This window comes from Sciurus vulgaris, assembly GCF_902686455.1.
Source record: "Sciurus vulgaris genome assembly, chromosome: 5".
NCBI classification, from domain to species: Eukaryota; Metazoa; Chordata; class Mammalia; order Rodentia; family Sciuridae; genus Sciurus; species Sciurus vulgaris.
This window is the reverse complement of record NC_136465.1, coordinates 35,353,196-35,371,543: the sequence shown is the minus strand read 5'-3', so window position 1 is coordinate 35,371,543 and position 18,348 is coordinate 35,353,196. Positions and strand designations below refer to the sequence as shown.

The following is an 18,348-nucleotide window of genomic DNA, read 5'->3' as shown; positions in this document are numbered from 1 at the left end:
GAAGAATCAACTATTTATATTCTACTTTATGATATAAAAATGTACGGATATTATTTGAATCACACAGTTAAATCTACAGTAATACTTCAAAGATAAAAAGGAAAGTTTGCTAAATATGAGAGCTTCAAAAGGCTTGGCAGATGATTTTCCAAGATTCATATTTCTCTTTACTTTTAGGGGACAAAAGAAAGCAAAGCCTAATAAGAGAAATGGTTTTTAATTCTTAGTAGAGAAATGCAATATATATGTACAAAATAGATGCTTCATTTGAATTAGTATTTACATATTTTGTAAGCTCAAATAATATATGTTTTTCATTATTTTAGTAAAATTAAAGAATGGCCATTCAGTTATCTTTAAATTTTCATATTGCTCACGCTAGTTTAGGCACGCCAAATCATTTTGGTTTAATAAATTCCTACACAAGTATTGCACAGATACTAAAAGACGTTGTAATATTTTTCTTTTAAATGTGAATTGAAGAAAAAATATTAGTTGATAGTTGCATTTTTATGTTAGTCATTATTAGAATTTACTAATGAGAAATCTGACATGCTATTTCCTATTGCTTTAATATGTTATATATTATAAAATATTTTCCTACATTATGGGTGTTAATTGCATAATGTTAAAAAAATTATTTGCAATTTCTTGTGATTTATGGACCTGCCATTGGTGACTAGGTGTGGGAGAACTTTGGCTTTTGTGGACTTGTGCAGGGAAAGGATGTGTGAAAATTCTGGAAGCCCAATTAGAGAAAGGCACTGAGAAAAAATTTTTAAAAATCTGTCCTGCTGAGAGGCAGGCATTTTTTCTGGATGACAAATGTCTGGAGTTCTCAGTTTTACAAAAAAAGAGCGCTCACCCCTGGCCTCTTATCCTTTTGTCGTGTAGGTAACCTAAGCTGTGGAAAACCAGACCATCTGGAAAGAATGCTGCGGTTTCACAGAGCCAACATTATTCTCCAACTCCCCTTCCTCTTCCTCTTTCTTTATGGATGGCAAACAGTATTCAGATGACAGATTTTGGAAAATTTGTCTTAGGAGATAAATCCTCAAGCAGTGACAGAGTATTGGTATTTTGGGTCTTTCTGTGCATTTTGTCATACGGTTAAGAAGGTTGCTAGACTTTTTTGTGAACTGCTGAGCTTCCAGAAGGCTTTTATCTTCCACTCAGTTTTAATTGAGGAATTTATGGGATTTTGCCACCTTGTGAGGTAAGTTAGGCATAAATGCCTTGTGATTTATATGTGCAAGTTTTTTATCGTGTATTGACATAAATCTCATTAGTACACTACTCTTCTCAGATAGCATGGTCAACTGAAGAATTCTCCATGAGTTTTCCTTATAAATAATTGCTCTTCATGCTTCTAATGATAGCAGATATATACTTTGTCATAATATCAACGCATTAGAATTTTCACTTTAAGTGGCATCCCTTTGGTTATGTCAGGTGAACAAACAAGTTTCATTAGGGCAGATCAGGACAATCTGCAGCTTATTTTATCTTAAAAGAGGTACAATGTTTTAGCAAGCTAATGGGACTGGTAAAAACCATGTGGAAGAATAAATCTATGAGTGAAAGCTACAGATTTTAAAAGGCATCTGCTTGGCAAGAACCAATGAACACTATCTCTAAAAATCTAATCTGAAGGCAAAACAGACTTGTTAGTGTGATTATTAAAACAATTGCCACCTTCTGGTGTAAAGTGATGTCAACAGTGAACAATCAAGTAATGCCCTTTGCTGTGGTACAGTCAAGCACTCAAAGCTACCGTGAAATAGGATTGGACGGGACCTTTCATTTCATATGAGAATTAATTCTCTAAATGCAGCAGAGAGGAGGCAGCTTATTTTTTCCCCCCAGCAAGCAGATAGAGACAAGTCTGCGGGAGGTCCTATTTTCTCTTACTCATTTCTTAGTGTGTGCATATATATATTACCAAGTATCATGGCAAATAATTTATTCTTTCACCAGAGTTCCATCAGAAAAGAAAAAAAAATGGTGGAATTTTCCCCAAATTTTTATGGCTTAAAAAAAATTACACTTTTATATTTAAATTATTTTCCAAGGATTGAATTAAAGGTTGCATTTTTCCAATTGCAGCAAAAGTTTTCCAGCTGCTTTGGTAAGAGAGTGCAAATCTCCATCCTGGGCTTATTAGGGGTCTCCTCAGGAGAAGCCTGGACATGTGGAGTCTGGCAAACTCAGTTATGGAGACCCACACTTCTCAACAAAGTTGGGTTAGCAGTCATACAAAGAGAAATGCCATGTTCTGAATAGAATTGAGAATAATTGAATATAATTAATAAATACCTTGCACTGTATTGAAAAAGTATTTTGAAAGTAACATTTGAAAGTTTAGTACTTTCACTCTAAGAATTTACTGACCTTAGATGAGTTTAAAGCTGGAAAAAATATTAATAATGTGATTTATATGTAGATTTCTGCCTTTTGAGTCTCACAAAATTATCCTTTGTGTAAAAGCTGTCAGTAATGCTTTTAATTTTTAAAACTCTGCACATTTACCACTTCTTGAACTTCTACAATTGATAAAGCAAATATGAGATTGGAAAAAAATCAAAGATTAGATGATCAATAACACATTTCTTCTGCATCAGATTATTTTTTCCATGTACAAAATTCCTGTTTGATTTTTCAATTATTCAAAATGCCAGAATGATAGATACAAGAGAGTAACCAACTAACCAGGGAAATCTCTGCCTAATAATATTCAATACGAAGATTCAGAATGATGCTTCATGATGAATTAAACTTCCCTTGTTCTGCCTCATTAAGGTTCTCCCAATTTGACCCAATCCAAACCTATTACTTAATATATATCTAACAGTAAAATTGCATAAATGTTCACTAGTACAATAGAAGCTAAATGAGCAATTTCAGATAATTTAATTAAGCTGTAGGTCTTCTAATATAATTCTATAAGTACGTGAACTTTTAACTTGTGTTAACTCAATTTCCTTATGCTTTCATTTACCATTTGTTGGGGACATTACAGTGATTAGCCAAAGTCCTTCCAGCTCCTAATGTTCTCCATAAATTTTGATTTAAATTGACTGTCACTTTCTCACTATAATAAAGTAGATATTTGACATCTCAAAAAAAAGAGAACTGGTCTAGTATATTATGTTGTCAAGTAGTGGAACTTTTTTCCTCTAGTGCACAAAATCCACATAAAATACCACTTAATAAAGGTCATTAAGAGTCGTCAGGATGAAGTGGGTTGAGTACTACACATTCATGTATATGTCAACACTTTAGCATTTCTTGAAAAAATAGGCTTCTATGTGCTTCAGTATTGAAAACATGGTATCATGTTCCTATCTCATTGTGTATTTGGTGGCCCTGGAAGTCTGACTGGTTTGTCATTATTCAGAACTCTCTGAATAGGAGAGTAACAGCTGTTATATTTAGTTGAGGTCTAAGACAAGTACTGGTCAAATGAGTTAAACCCAAAGACATCACTTTCTCAGTTCAGATAACTAAAGGGGCAGAGTATGTACTGTGCCTTGAAATTTTCAAATATATTTTTTAACTAAGACCCTCCCCCAAGAAGCTATGTTCCAACAATTATATACTTATCACCAATTTTATTTAGTTCCAATAAAAGGACTTAGTGAATAAAATGTTATTGTCAACTACCTTACTTGAAGTTATCCAGAGGTCTGAAAACAGAGGCCTCAGTGTACTGTCTGCAGTGATCTAAAATATTAAGGAATGCTAGCGTATTTTTTCCAGATTCCATGGCAGAATTCCTGCATTGGATGGATCAAGAATTTGAGGGCAGCCAAGCTACTTAAAAGTACCTGTAAGGCTGTAAGACAATTGCATGCAGCGGGCAGGAAATGTCAGTCCCTCCTGGCTAACAGTTTTCCTATAAAACCACTGCTTTTACAATGTGTTTGGTATTGGCCTTCACTAGGGACAGCCTTCTTGAAAGCACTTTTTGCCCACAAAATATACAACTCCACTTTAAAAATTTCTTAGCAACTATTCAAAATAAATATTACTTTAACAAAATATTTTTAGTTGCAGATGGACATATTTTATATATTTATTTTTATGTGGTGCTGAGGATCAAACCCTGTGCTTCATATGTGCTAGGCAAGTGCTCTACCACTGAGCCACAATCCCAGTCCTGAATATTACTTTAAATAATAGTAGGATTAATTAAGGTTTATTGGGAGCCTATAATATGCTAAGGAACTTATGAACATTTAAAAAATATATTCATACAAATCTAGAATTAGAAAGCATTATGATTCCTAGTTTATGAATGGGACAGTTAAGTTGTAATGAAATAAATTGTGAAAGGTTGCAAGCAAGACAGCCCAACTTTGGACTCAATGTTCTTAGCCATTATACTAGTATGGCTTGGTTATAGCACTGCTCTACTCGTTATAGTGAGGCTAACATGCTTATTTATAAATATTTAATATTGCACGCACACATACGCGCGCACGCGTTTTTTTTTTTTTTTTTGTCCTGGGTATAGAACCCAGGATCTTGTACATGCTGGGCAAGTAGTCTACCATTGAGCTATGTCCCTGGCCCTGATATATTTTCTTTTTAATATTTCTTTTTAGTTGTTGATGGACCTTTATTTTATTCATTTCTTTATGTGGCGCTGAAAATCAAACCCTGTGCCTCATACATGCGAGGCAAGTGCTCTACCGCTGAGCCACAACCTCAGTCCCCTGATATATTTTCTTATAACACAAGTAGTACATGGTTGGAGAAAAATTAGATAATATAGATAACTGAAAAGAAGAAAAATAATTAGTACTTGTTTTACTTACTAGAAATAATAATTTACTAGTTTTAGGATATTAAAGTTCTTTTTCTTACTTGTTTTAAAAATAAAATTTAATTATGCTGTGTATGTTCTTTTATAGTCTAGAATTTGATTTAATAATTTATTATGAGCATCTTCTGATGTCTTAAAAATTTATTTCTATAACATTTTTAATGGCTGTGTAATTGACCGTTTTGATTTGGAAAGAAGCCATTTTACATCACCTGTTTCAACCTGAGTTTCTCACCTGGTCTCAGGTAGAAGTATTGCCACATTATTTCTAGAGGATTTAAAAAATGTAGGGTATGAGGAAATGAGAGGTGATCAGAATATTGCAGGAACAAATGTGAAGTTATGCACACAAATGAGGTTTACTATCCAAGCTATTTTTTTTTTTTTAATTTTTCAGTAACTCTGCATGGTTAAGACAAGTGAATATTTTACCTGTAATGATTTTGAAATGGGCACTCCTAGATAAAGGAGTACAATAATCATCTAACAATGAAGTATGGTGGGGCCTTGGGAGTGGGCAAAGGATTTTTGACCTTTAGTCAGACAGCCCTGGTCACTCAGGTCTCTTTTGCTTTCCTGGCTGACTATGCCTGAGGGTAAAGGGTGGAAGTGACATCTTTACCCAGGCCTCCCTGGTCAAATGCAATCAGATTGACTGAAAGCTCTGATTTTATTTAGAGAGTGAAAAAAAAAAATCCTTCTACCTAGACAACACACACTGACTAGAGAAATGACTGATGAAGAGTCATTCTGCACTGTTACTAGATAACAATTTCAACATCTCATTTAAAACCGCAGCAAGTTAGGGTGGTTTTGAATTATGTATTAAACTCAGCTTCCAAATATAACTTTGGGTTGAGTATTTCAGCTCAATGTCTCCAAAACATCAATGTTCACAAATCACAATTCTTGCTCTCTTATTTGCTGGTCCAGTTGTCACTTCCTATAACTTTTTACACTTGATGCTGGCATTCTGGCACCCAATATTGAAACTTTAATATTAAACCACCTTCTATCACCTTGCTTTTCAGTCTTTGTCTTGAGCCATGAAAACCACCAACATCTCCAATTTCCTCAAAGTACATGAACTCTGTCTGCAATTTTGACGAGAGCACAAATTGTTACTCATTGTCCAGTGGGGAACACTTAGTTCTATCAAGCTTTCTCCAGTATCAAAGTGTTGGTTAGATTCTCACTAATAATCACTAATGGAAGTGACTAGCTCACTGCAATCTTCAGACTCATCAAGACCAGTGCTCAAAATACTCCCTGGGGACTTCGCTGCTGGTGCCAAGAGGAGGTCTTGGATCCTGATTCTCCTTTTAAACTCTTATTTCCTTCCAGCAAATGCTTCCCATTCTTCCCCATCTGCACTCTTTCATTCATTTCTATAACAAATAATTGACATCAAATATAATTAATATCAAGAAACAATTCATATGCAATAGCATAGCAACTGGTCACCTCACACTGACATAGTTTCTCCTCAAGTCAGTTTTCCACAGTCACCAGTGGAATCATTAAAAAAAAAAAAAAGTAACTGTGTCTTGTTGAAATCTTTTTGTGACCTATAAGTAGGATACTGATATATCCCAGTTTGCTAGAACTATCCTGGCTTTTACTTGTTGTAATAATTCATAATGCCTCCTTCACTCTCCAGAGTGTTGTACTTTAGAGAATAAATACTATGCTCATATTACCTGTGAGGCCACACCTCAACTCTTTGCCATCCACCCTGGTAATTAAATCTTTCTGCTGGAGTTACTCCTAGAAGCGCCATCTTTCCTCCCTTCCACCATCTTTGTTCACACTGCTTCCTTTTCCAGGAATGTTATGTAAATCTTTCTTTCTATCTAAATTTTACTCATTCTTCACAGCTCCTGCCAGAAAAAAAGCTCCACAGAGACAAGAACTTCTGTTTATTTAGATCACTATCTTATTCAAGGGCTTAAAATAGTGCCTGGCAAATAATTGGTACTGAATAAATATTGGCTTAATAATGAATCTTGACTCAAGCATTATTTCCTCAGTTAAGCTTCTCCTTTCTCTCCCTTTCCCAGAATTTGGTTGCTTTCTTTATGAAATGCTGTCATAAACCCATGTATTTTCTTTCAGAACACTTATCTCAGTTTATGATCATACAACCATCAGTTTACTGCCTTCTGACTTTGATGAGAGTGGGGATCATTTCACTTTGGTTTATTTTTGTGTTTCATAAAATACCATATTTACTTAAAAATGTGCATTAAATGAATACATGAATGAACTCTATGACAATAACACTATATCAGGCATTTGCACAATCCTAAGAGAAATTAGATGTGCTCTTATTTTTCTAGAAGCTTATGATTTATCTGATGGGGGAAAATCAAAAATACACAAGCAGGTAGTAGTACAAAATGATGAACTGACTCATAGAACTTTAGAATGGAGGACACTAGAAATTATATAGATCAACCCTAACTCATCACAGCAGCATTAAGCAACTCTCATGCAATGACAGTCACAGTCATATGAGGTACCCAGATAACAAGTACTTGTAGAAGTTCAGAAATTGAAAATATTGCTGTGTCCTTAGGTACCAAGGAAAGATTATGAAAGGAGTACATTTGAATTGAGTTTTAAAGAATTCATTCTCTTACAAATATTTATTAACCATCTGCCGTAGAATGACAGGAATAAGACCCTGTCCTTGCTCATACAGATTAGAGGCTGGCGACAGCAATCCTTGGGCCCAATCTGACCCCTGTTTTTGTAAATAGAGTTTTATGGGAACATGACCATACCCATTTGCTTACATTTTGTCTACAGCTGGCTGCTTTCATAAGAGTAGAGCTGAATAGTTGTCCCAGAGATCATATGGCCTATAAAGTAAAAAATATTTGCTATTTGGCCCTTTAATAGAAGGATTTGTTAATCCCTGAGTTAAACGCTCAGAGTTGATTAGGGGAGTCAGTCATGAAACTCCAAAAATTGTTTGAAATATGGTTTGAAAAAAGACATGCCAGAGGATTCATAGAAGAGTAGTAGAAAAAGTAGTCTGTCCTCTGTGACTGTGGGTTCTGTGTCCAGGGATTTGATCAATGAAGGATGGAAAATACTTGAAAAGAGATTGTTTCTGCCCTAAAGATAAGGAGACTACTTTTCTGGTCAGTATTCCTTAAACAGTATGGTCTCACAATTATTTTCACAGCTTTCACACTGCATTAGATATTATAAGTAATCTAGAGATGATTTAAAGCTAAGGCAGGATGTATATAGGTTATACTCAAACTCTATACCATGATGTGAAGGACTGAAGATTTTTTTTTTTTTTTATCTGTGAGGAGTGCTGGAGCCAATCCCTCATGGATGCTGAGGGAGGAGAGTACTTACCTATGCCAGAAGGGAACACAAGAGGAAAGACACGTGGGTGAATTCTTGAGGGTTCCTATGATTTGTTTATAGTAGAGGAAGAGGGAGAATGAAGAACTAGGATGAGAAACCAAAAATGAACAAAACTTGTGAAATTTGTGAGGAAATATGTAGAACTTCTAATCTGGACCCATTGGGAGTTCAGGGTGAAAAATTTATTGATCAATGCTGCGGAGACTGTACAGAGAATCTGGAATGAGGGCTGAAACATTTGAAATTCACCACATAGGCAATGGGGAGACTTTGAAGGCTCTCATCCAGGGCAATGACATAAAGAAAGGAAATAGAGTCTGAGTCTGATTACCGGGTTGGGAGAGGAGTGGGGGACCCTGGTAAGGTTCTATGGAATAGGACAGAGGAATTAGGACAGGTCTTGCTTTGCTCATAAGGTGCTTAAATATTTAAAAGAAGTAATTTTTTAGTTATAAAAAGGATATTTTATATAAAAATCTGGATTTCTGTTCCCTCTTCAAAAACAGGCTGTCTAGCAACATGGGGCAGGTAGCCTTAGGTGGCAACCATGGAGTTCCATTGTGAGATGTGGAGCTGGCAGAGCAAGCCCCACTTTGGTCGTCTTTAATCATGTAACATAACCTCTGCAGACACTGGGATTTGTGGCCTACAATGCCATAATTTGGACATAAAGTTAGAAACGGTTGTTAATTGGAACGTAGCCAACACATCTGCCTTTCTTTTCCTGCCCTGACTCTTCTTTATGAAGCTTTCTGAAGACTCACCTGCTTCTATTTTAAACACTTGGGATTTGGGGGAGTTGTAGACTCTTAATTGAAGTACGATAGATCTTATAGATGAACATCAGCCTTGAGGTCACGATCTGATTTAGTTCCATTGTGGCATATCTTTCCCTTTTTTTCCCTCATTAACTTCTCATAGACTACATCTTACCTGCAAACCACACATTCTAGCCCCACTCCCACCCCATTTCCTAATATTGTAGTTTCCATCTCTTTCTTGCTTATGTAACCACAACAGCTTTTGTTTGTGCGTTTCAGTAGAGTTTTATTTTTAATTCTTCCTCAAACAAAAACTGTTTCTCCCCAGAAAAAAATTTTTTTTTTCCCTTTTCCTGAGGGTAGCTTGAGTTACATTTCCAAGAGGTTTCTTTAAATTCCTTCATACAATATTTTCTCCGTTTGCCTGGTTGTTAAAAATAGGCTATCACACAATTCCATATAACACTGGGTGATATGTGATTCAGAGGGGTGTAAATGTTATAAAATGGCAGTGAATCTGTTGCCACTCTTGCTGAGCTGGGGTGCGTCCCCACTACCCCTGCCTGGGACCTTGGGATTATTGACACATGGCTCCATAAACAGGGAGCAGACTCCACTAGGGACTCTGCTGAGCAAGTGTCATAGATACACGTCTATGTCTAAAGCCTGCTTGTGATCAGGTTACCTGAGTTTTATTTTTTGAGAAAAATGAGTTGGCCTTTGAAAAGCAGTTTAGGCCAGAATCCTGTGTCAAAGGCAGGCTGGAACAGAGCTGGGACTCTGCCAGAAGACTTAAGAACTAATTTTTAGTGTTTTATAAAGAAAACATATATTATAGTTTTGGAGGTAGTGAGAACCAAAACTTTAGGGGAAAATCTTATCCTAATTGGAAAAGGCCAACCACAAACCTAATTCTATGACCTTATAACTTCTTCCTGCCTTGTCTGTAAAGTGGCAGGCTTAAATAGATGATCCTGAGGGGCGTTTGTGCCAACTCTGAATGAAGAGATGGATGGTAGAACTGTGCTTATCCATAGGGAATCTAGGTTTTCATCTAGATTTGGCCTGAGCCAAATTGCCTAGACCAAGAAGCTGCTGAAAGCCCCAATTTCTCCCTGGGGTGAGGATTGAGATGGGGCAAAACTGAGTAGTTAAATAGAGTCTGCGTGATGAGATGAAAAAAGTGCAGGCTTTGACTTCAGACAGACTGAGGTCAATTTCTGAGCTCTTCAAACTCATGATTGTTTAGTCAATTTCTTTGCCTTGTTGGTTTTGTCTCCTGCTGCATAAGGCTGATGCTTATTGTATTAGTCAGTTTCGGCTGCTGTAACCAAATACCACAGACTGGGTGGTTTAGACAACAGAAAGTTATTTTCTCACAGTTATTGTGGCTGGAAGTCCAAGATCAAGGCTGCTCCTTTCTGTGAGGTCTCATTCCTTATTCTTGCAGATGGTTACCTTTACACTGTTTTCACGTGGTCTTACCTCTGTGCATGCACATACGCAGGTCTCTCTGGTGTCTCTTCCTCTTCTCATAACGTTACTAGTTTTATTAGGTTAGTGCTATGCCCTTATGGCCTCATTTAACCTTAACCTCTCTAATGGCCCTCTCTCCAAATATAGTCATGCTGGGGGTTAAGGTGTCAACATAACCAATCGGGGAGAACACAATTCAGTGTATCTTAGACTGTCATACAGGGTTAACACTTATCTTAGAGGATTGATGTTAAATGAGACAGAATTAAATGAAATAACATGCAAAGTATCTCACAAAAATTCCTGACCCATTATGGAGTCCTATCCAAAACCATGTGAATAATTAAAAAAAAAAAAAAAAAAAAAGTAACACTTTAAGTAGTTCACGGGCTGGAGATTTGGTTCAGTGGTAGAACATGTGAGAAACCATGGATTAAATCCCTAGCACCATACCACACACACACACACACACACACACACACACACACACACACAAAGAATAAATAATAAATAAAAAGTTCAGGCCTCATGATATATTTAAGACCAGAAAAAGATCAAGTAGCAGTGAATAACTGGAGTCTTTTAATGCAAGACATATGATTATGCCTACAGTGAGGGCGCATGTTTCATTAAATATTATCTATAATAATTTATTTCTTTGCTTATTATCAGTGTGTAGAAATTTATTTGGGTTCTAGATTTAGCTGATTTTTCTAGTCAAGCAAAATTGATTAGGCAGAGAAATGCTGTCCACTCCTGCCCTACTCGTTCATACATCTAGAGCTCTGTAAGTACCCTGGTGGATAGCTATTCATACCACTTGAAAGTATAGTCAGACCACTAGCTCATCTGAGGCCTACTGCTTGATTCATGGATGATATCTATGCTATTGTGTCCTGAGAGAAATAATGGAGGGCCAGAATATATATTGTTGATAGTTGAAACACACTCTAGCACTTGACAGTTGAAAAATACCTCAAAGACAGTTAAACAGTAAGAGTATCTTCATGGAAAAAAGGACATAAAATTAAGTCATTGGGGGGGTGGTTTGCCAGAAATGACTTCAAGCTATGTATAGATAATCAGACAATGATAGCATGATCTATCAGTTTTACTGAAATGAGAACTTATAAAGAAAAATTTTCTGCAATATGTTGACATTGTCTCAAAACTAGTGGGCTTTTTGTTTTGCTTCTAAATAATTTTTTAGTAATCTTCTGAAATGATTTTAGGCTTCTGTAGCTATAAAAGCACATTTTGAAAGCTCTGAAGTATAATTGGCCAAAAAGGAGAAAGGATTAAGAAATATCAAGGGTGTCAAAAATCAATGCTTAAGAAAAAATATCATTATATACATCTAGAATAATGGAAATAAATAGAGGAAACATCTAGGCACACTTTGATTCTGCAAAAAAAAAAAAAAAAAAAAAAATGCACAATTAGGCAGAATCCTGGAAGCTGCTGAGCAGTTAGGATTTCTAATTACAATTCTTCATACTTGAAGATGCAATTTCTGAGATAACACACAAAAAGTAACCTCCATAGTGGGTTTATTTGTACCAAGTAATATATTAGGCTTTAGTAAAATGAGGATAAAATAGTCATCCATGTTAATAGAGCAATATTCATTGAATAGTATGATCTTCAAACTTCATTTTTATATAATTTTTTTCCTCTTGGGTAAAATGGACTAGTGCTTGGCCTACTGAAATTTCAAAAGCTACAGATGGCTTTGGAAGTGGGTCCTGAGGTTTCTGAGCTTGCCATCAAGCTAGAGTACTGGCTGAAGAGAAGCCAAAGGAGGTCTGAGGTTCAAATCCTTGAGAGAGGCAGAGAGTGAACCATGCCGACAGAAGCAAGAGATGGCAAATTGCCTTAGAAGAACTATGAGAAGATTCAGGAGGTGGTGAACAGATACAATGGAAAAGTACCCCCAAAAAGGAATATACTGTGCAATATCTGTCCTTCATCTGTGGCTAGAGGTGGTCTTTCAGACACTTACATTTCTCCATATGGAAATTGAGAGAAATGAGCAGTATCTCTTAGGAGATAATTGAAAAGCAAGTGTATTTTATTAACCTGGCTTCTTCTCCATCTTTGGATCTTTGATTTTTGAATGACTGATGTGTGCTGTGCGGATTCACTTTCTTTATTTTAGATTTTCATTCTAAGTCTATGGGCACCCTTAATCCTCAGTTCAAAACCTTGTGTCTATAAGGTATCTTTGGAGAATGTGGAATTGTGCAAAACTAGGTAAATGCTTGGTCTATCTATAGAGCATGTACAATTGAGGAAGAAATGGACATGAATGTGTCTAATGGTATATTGTCCCTGCCCACAGCTGTAGCCTGTCTCTTGTTACTGCTTCCATGTTGAAATTCACTCTTCAGGAATTCCTTGCAGCCCCATAATATAATGGGCAATGTCATTGCCTCTCTGTCTTCACCCAGACTAGAGATGCACTTAGTTTTCTTCTTGCTTTTAAAAAAGCTCATATTTAGCTGGGCACCCTGGCACTTGCCTGTAATCTCAGTTACTTAGGAGTCTGAGGGAGGAGGATCGAAAGTTCAAGCCCAGCCTAGGCAACTGAGAAAGATCTTGTCTCAAGATAAAAATAAAAAGGACTGAGATCAAGCTTAGGAGTGGAAAGGCCCTGGGTTCAATCTTCAGAACTGCAAAGAAAAACAAAACAAAAACCAAATAACCCACCATAACCCAAATAACAACAAAATCCTTCATATTTAACACTGACCTAGAGTGTGACCTCTGGGAAGTCTTTCCTGATATCCTAATTAAATGTCAATGATCCTAAATATCATATCATATTATTATAATGCTTTGTATTTCAAGGGTATGTTGAACTTATTGTCTTTACTTTTAATGGAAGGGTGAGAAACTTGTCTGATTAGAAAACCTGGTTCTCTGGTATCTTATTGTGCAAGCATGTGTGTGTATGTATGTTTATGCATTTATGTGTGTATTTTCCTGAGGGATGTGCCAGAATTTGGTAGTAAGAAGAAACCAACTGAGATTGAATTTAAAGTGTTAAAGGGCACATTAATATGCAGTGTATATTTAAGTTGAGGGACCCAAAGAGGAGGCATCAGTATATATGGCAGGATACTGGTAGGAATTGCTGGAAAATTGATTCTGATCAGGCCATAACTGTTAGTGTTCTAATTTTAATGAGCAAGATTAAGGCTGGAGGAAGAGGCATTGAAAATTCATTTTATGATGTTATGATACAAAACAATGTGATATAACATCAAAATATTGTAAAATGTAATGCTGATGTGCATGTATACATATAAATGTGGGTATATATGTGTGTGTGTATGCATGTGTGTATATAGACATATAGATTTTTAAAAAAATACTTTGTTTTAGTTACAGGTGGACACAATGCCTTTATTTTATTTTTATGTGGTGCTGAGGATTGAACCCAGGGTCTCATGCATGCTAGGTGAGCGCTCTACCACTGAGCCACAACCCTAGCCCAACATATAGATTTTTTTTTTTTTTTTTGAGATGGGGGACTCATTAAGTTGACCAGGTTAGCCTAGAATTTGCAATCATCCTACCTCACTCAGTTCCCTGAGTAGCTGGGATTACAGGTGTGTGCCACCATACTGACTGAATGCTGATATTTTAATGTCAGAAATGAAATAAGAATATTCAGCTCTCTATGAAAGAAATTATACTTTTGCTACCCCAGTTATTATTCTCTTTTACCAAGTTTATCTCTGCAAATTCCTAAACACAATTTTTACTTTGCTTATTATTAGATCCATTACTGACCTGGAATCAGTAATCATCACTTAGCCTTGCTCGTGAAAGCTTTTTTTTTCTTCTTGCCTTGAATTGCAAGTTGAGATTTTCTAATATATACTGTTTTTTATTTCATTTTGGGATGCTTTTTTCCTATCACATTCTCCTAATTTTTAAAGTCAATTTTCCATGTGGAAGTTGTATAAAGTGTAATAACCATTAATTTGTGTCAATTTACAACATTTCAGTATACTGTGAAATGTTTATTTTAATATTTGTGCTCATAGATAATGTATATCATCAAGTTTTAATCTAAATTATTAATAAATTTATTCATCTTCACTACCAAAATCCTTAGTGTTTATAGATTATTGCTCAAATATTTTGTAGAGTTCATTAAAATGTATCACCAGAAGTGCAATTTTATTTATAACTTCTTATATGCATATTTGTGGGTAAGACCTATTACCAAATATTTTAAGAAAATTTATGATAAAAAGGAAAGGATGGCTCATACTCTTATTTAAAAGTTAATTAAATATTCTTTTGAGAATATAATATTGGAAGCTGTTTCCATCAAGCAGGGAAAAATATTACATTTCTTGATTTTTTTTTTCATATTTCAGCTTCATTAAGACAGTTTAATTGCTATAATGAAAACTTTCTCTTAATTTTCATCCTAGGGACCAAAAGCCATTTACTGCTTAGTAAATGCAATCTAGATTTAAAAAAATGTGATTCATAATGAAATTCCACATAGAGGTAGCATTTTTTTAACTTTAAAAAATTTTCTCAGTATTCCCTATTCTCATTATTCACAAGAAGGGGAAGTTTCTCACAAGGTCCCCACTGCCATCCTCACACCCATACTTTTTACAACTATTGTACTGATAGGTGAACACAAATATACACGTTTTGCCCCACTCACTCTTTCAGCTCCAACTCTGTTAGGTGATTTATTCTATGGGGAAAGAGTCTGGTAAAATGAATCTAGGTTTTGGAGCTCAATAGACGTGCATTCAACCAGAGAATTGCTGGAGTTCTCTGAGCCTCAACTTCTATGTAAATCAAGGACAACATCATTGCCAGACTCAAGGAATTATCTCATGGTAGTATACCCAAAATGGAGCTCCACATAGAAGGTATTCCAGAAATTTCTGGTTCCCTTTCATGGAAGATAGCACCATGTACTAATACAATGTAAATAATTCCAGCTAAAATCATGACAATGTAACTGCACAGAAAAGAAAATTGACCATTAAAAAAAAAAAAAAAGGTTTAGGCAGAAAAATCAGACTGCAAGTTAATGGTAATATCAACTTTTTAAGTATAATTAAGACATGTTTCAAAGTAAGTAGATTAAAATCTGCAGAGACCAGGAATGGTTAGTCCCTAAACAGAGCTGGGAGTCCCACCACATCAGAAGGGCCTTGGAGAAATCACCACTCCTCCAGCGATAGAGAGTCAGCTCCATCTCAGGAGGCGGAACTAGGTTTCTTCAGGTAACTCAGAGCTCTTAAAAGCCCACTGGGGGTTTCCTTTATCTCTTGCAACCGCTGGGGTTTGATATAGTGAGGAAGAATAGTTTTAATTATTGCTTTGGGTCATGTCTCTCAAAGCCTTGGTCAGGCATATTATGAGTTGATGATAACGCCATGCTGGTTTCTGATTTGGGCCTCCAACTCACCTTAACACGTACCAGGATGTCTTTAAGCTTCACTGAGATGCACTGAACCCTGAGTAGGATTTTGTGAGAGACTCATTTTGGCTGCTGATGTTTCAGGCAGCCCAGCACAATCCTGGCCTTCAGTGAACATTTCATTCATCTAAGGTGTGTCCTGGCCATAGGTGTCATATCTGGCTCCTGTAGCTGTATTTTAACGACACTCAACAAGGACCAGAAAAGGAAGTGTCTCTAAGAGTTTCTGAAGGTATGCTGCCAGGCTGTCATCACTGTGGTCTTCCTCTCTTCTGTTCAGGTCTGAAGGGCTGAAAATGTGAAGAGAGGATGGAGCACAGAGGCAGAAAGAGAGAAAGGTCACTTGTACTGATGGGAGATAAGGAGGCTTTGAGAGCAGAGACACCCATTGTGGGTCCCAGAAAAGCCTTGGCCAGTGAAAGGCGATGTCACTCAAAAATGTGGCCTGACTCCCCTGTATCCAAGCTCATATATTTCCTAGAATCTTAATTTTGCCTTGTGGAAAATTAAATAAGTAAGTCAAACTTCGAAAGAGCACTAAACAGGGAGTCAGGATTTTCTCAGTCTCCGTTCTTCCTTAAGTTCCTTAAGTCACAGATGGAAGCTGTGATGAAACCCAGAGCAGAATCTTAATCTCCTTATAATATTTATTGTGGTTTATCATTATTACTAGTTACTATTTACAGACTGCTTATTGTTTTCTTTACAGTATGCTAAGTACTTTGTGTACATAAAAACATTTGCCTTGACTCAAAGAGATATTTCTCCATAGATTTAGAAAGGGTCAACAAGCACATGAAAAATACTATATCTATTATTAGGAAAGTACAAATGAAAAACACAATGAGAAATTACTTTTACTCACTAGGATGACTGGAATATAAAAAATGGGGGGGAAACTATTGGGGTGGATGTGAAGAAATCCCTTGTACGTTGCTGGTGGGGATGCACACTGCTGCCAACTGCTGTGAAAAACAGTTTAGCTTTTCCTCAAAAAGTTAAACAGAGAATTACCACATGACCAGGCAATTAAACTTCTAGGTATATAATCTCAAAATTGAGAACAGATACTCAAGCAAATACTTGCACACAAATGTTCATAGTGGCACTATTAAAAGTAGCCCAAAGCGCACTGGCTGGAATCCTAGTACCACCTGACAGAGCCGAAGTTCTCCTTCCCTCTCAGGCCACATCAAAATAGACAGAAACAAAACTGGTTTGGAAGCAGTCAGAAAAAAGGCTAAGACACACCCTCCTCCATCCTTCTCTCAGCCATGAAATCTTCCTGTTGTATTTTGTTTCAGAGGGACTTGGGCTGTGTGTGGTGAAGGAAGAAAGCCAGAGGAGGAAACTGGAAGAAAATTCCTGGAAAAACAGTTGTGAGAAAGGAGCTCAGCTCAGCTCTCCTCACCTTCTCTGCTTTGTATAGCATGTCTTAAGAAAGACACACCATTAAGGTTTCGTTTTGGTTTTTCTGCGGTGTCTGCTATGTAAGTGATAAGTAGAGCAAGCCTTCAGCGGGTAGAAGGATTTTTGTGGGGAGTTAGCTATAGTAACAAATCAACAAAGTGCTATTTTCTTTTCTAAACATTCTCGTTTATCCTCATTTCCACACCCTACATCAGATCCACATCATCTCTATTTAAAAATTATGAATGGATCCTCAGTGGTTACTGGATGAGGTCAGATGTCTACGTCTAGCTTTCAGGGTGGTCCATGATTTTTTTAAATTCATTTTCCAAGACTATGTGAAGTCAGATTAGATTATCCCCCTTACCTTTAAAAAGAAATAATGTTTGGTAATATTAGCTACTTTACATATATTATCTCATTTAAATTTTACAGTGTTCCATAAGGAAGTTGTTATACTAAAGAGAAGACGGAGGCTAGAGAGGGTAAAGAACACACATAAATGGTGAAGATCAGGGATAGGATTGGGACCTTAGTCAGGTTAGTATGCAAACCCATGCTTTTAGATACCAGTCTTGGTCTTGCCCTTTTTTTCCCTGTCTTTGTATCATCTGTTCCTGCATGTTACACCTAATGCCATCCCCAAGAATGAATTTCTATACTCTTTTCTGCTTTTCCTTAACTAATGTTCCTAACTCTCTGGACTGTAAGCATCTTCTTCTAAATTAAAAAAAAAAAAAAGAGTAAAGGTTTTCTGTCATTGTTGGCATTGCTTTGCATAGTTCTAATCACCATGCTGCTGATTCTATGACAATACTCAGGAGAGCGGGACCATGTCTAATGCTTGTATCTTTGACCTTGTCTAGCACTACATCTTGTTCACAATGGGTGTTCAATAATTATTTGTTCAATAATTCTTATAGATTACCTGCCAGAGTAATAATATTGTTATATAGATTTGTTCATTAAAATTTTTCATAAGATTGGATTTTACCTCTTTAATCTTTTACTAAATGTAC

General features: G+C 36.3%; 1 protein-coding gene and 1 long non-coding RNA gene across 6 annotated transcripts in view; one reads left to right on the top strand and one right to left on the bottom strand.

The window, feature by feature from the left end:
- The window catches only part of TENM3 (teneurin transmembrane protein 3), a 1,088,270-nt gene that overhangs the window by 653,935 nt on the left and 415,987 nt on the right, over positions 1-18,348 (bottom strand). The gene's annotated exons all lie outside the window — the stretch shown is intronic.
- LOC306662338 lies at positions 915-17,914 on the top strand. Its single transcript, XR_013764089.1, has 3 exons — positions 915-1,216; positions 17,224-17,298; positions 17,765-17,914. It is a non-coding gene; the product is annotated as an uncharacterized lncRNA (long non-coding RNA).